Source organism: Arachis ipaensis, chromosome B02, assembly GCF_000816755.2.
Source record: "Arachis ipaensis cultivar K30076 chromosome B02, Araip1.1, whole genome shotgun sequence".
NCBI classification, from domain to species: domain Eukaryota; kingdom Viridiplantae; phylum Streptophyta; class Magnoliopsida; order Fabales; family Fabaceae; genus Arachis; species Arachis ipaensis.
The window spans coordinates 1319838-1320806 of NC_029786.2; positions in this window are offsets into that span (position 1 = coordinate 1319838).

Here is a 969-nt window from a genome sequence, read left to right on the forward strand (position 1 = left end):
ATTTCTACTTCAAATTTCATCCTTTTTTTTTTTTCTAATTTCTATGGCTTCTAGAGAATGAACTGTGTGAGAAAAAGTTGCAACATGTGCAATCTAATTTATAGCTAGAAGGAGGGCAAAAAGTTTTGACTTGTCTTTTAATGTAATCATTGATTATACTAGAACTAGAACAAGAAGAGAATCTTATCATATAAGGTGCTCTGCCATTTGATATTTGTCATTTTATTGGAAAATGATGATTGCAGATAATGTCAACAAGTTTCTAACTTCAAACTTTGTAAAATCCGTATGGAACTTAGTGTATCTTAACATTTAAAAATAAAAGGAGACTGATATAGCTCAATTTAATTACATTATTTGATTCAATATGACATGGTAGGTCTTGGATTTGTATAAAGTGATGTAACAATATCTTTGCATATATATATATATATCATAGGATTATGATATTAACAAAAGATATTTGTTTTTGTAAGATGATAAATTTATACGTACCAATATGTTAAAAGTATAGATAAATAACAAAATAATACGTGAATTATATTTTTTACGTTCGTAATTAATTTTTATTTTTTAAAATATATATTATATTATTATTTTTATTAAAATATTTTTATAATTTAATAATAAAAATATTTTATTATTTAATTTTATAAAAAGACTTAAATATTTTTTTTTCACACACTTCTCTCTTTATCAAAATACAATGTATGGTTTAGATTGGTTTTGGTTTAGTTGACATATAAGCTTTGGCCAAATATCATTTCCCTTTAGTTGACATAAAGTTATTATCATCACTTCTTAGCATGACATGTGCTTAGTGCATCACTAAAAGAGTTGGATAAATTTTAAAACTTTTTTTTAAAAAAAATAATTGATTGATTAAATATTTAGGAGACAACAGAAAATTAGCACAAAATTGTTTAAACTTATCTTATTTTATATTTTTTGGTTATTGTTAGAATAAGT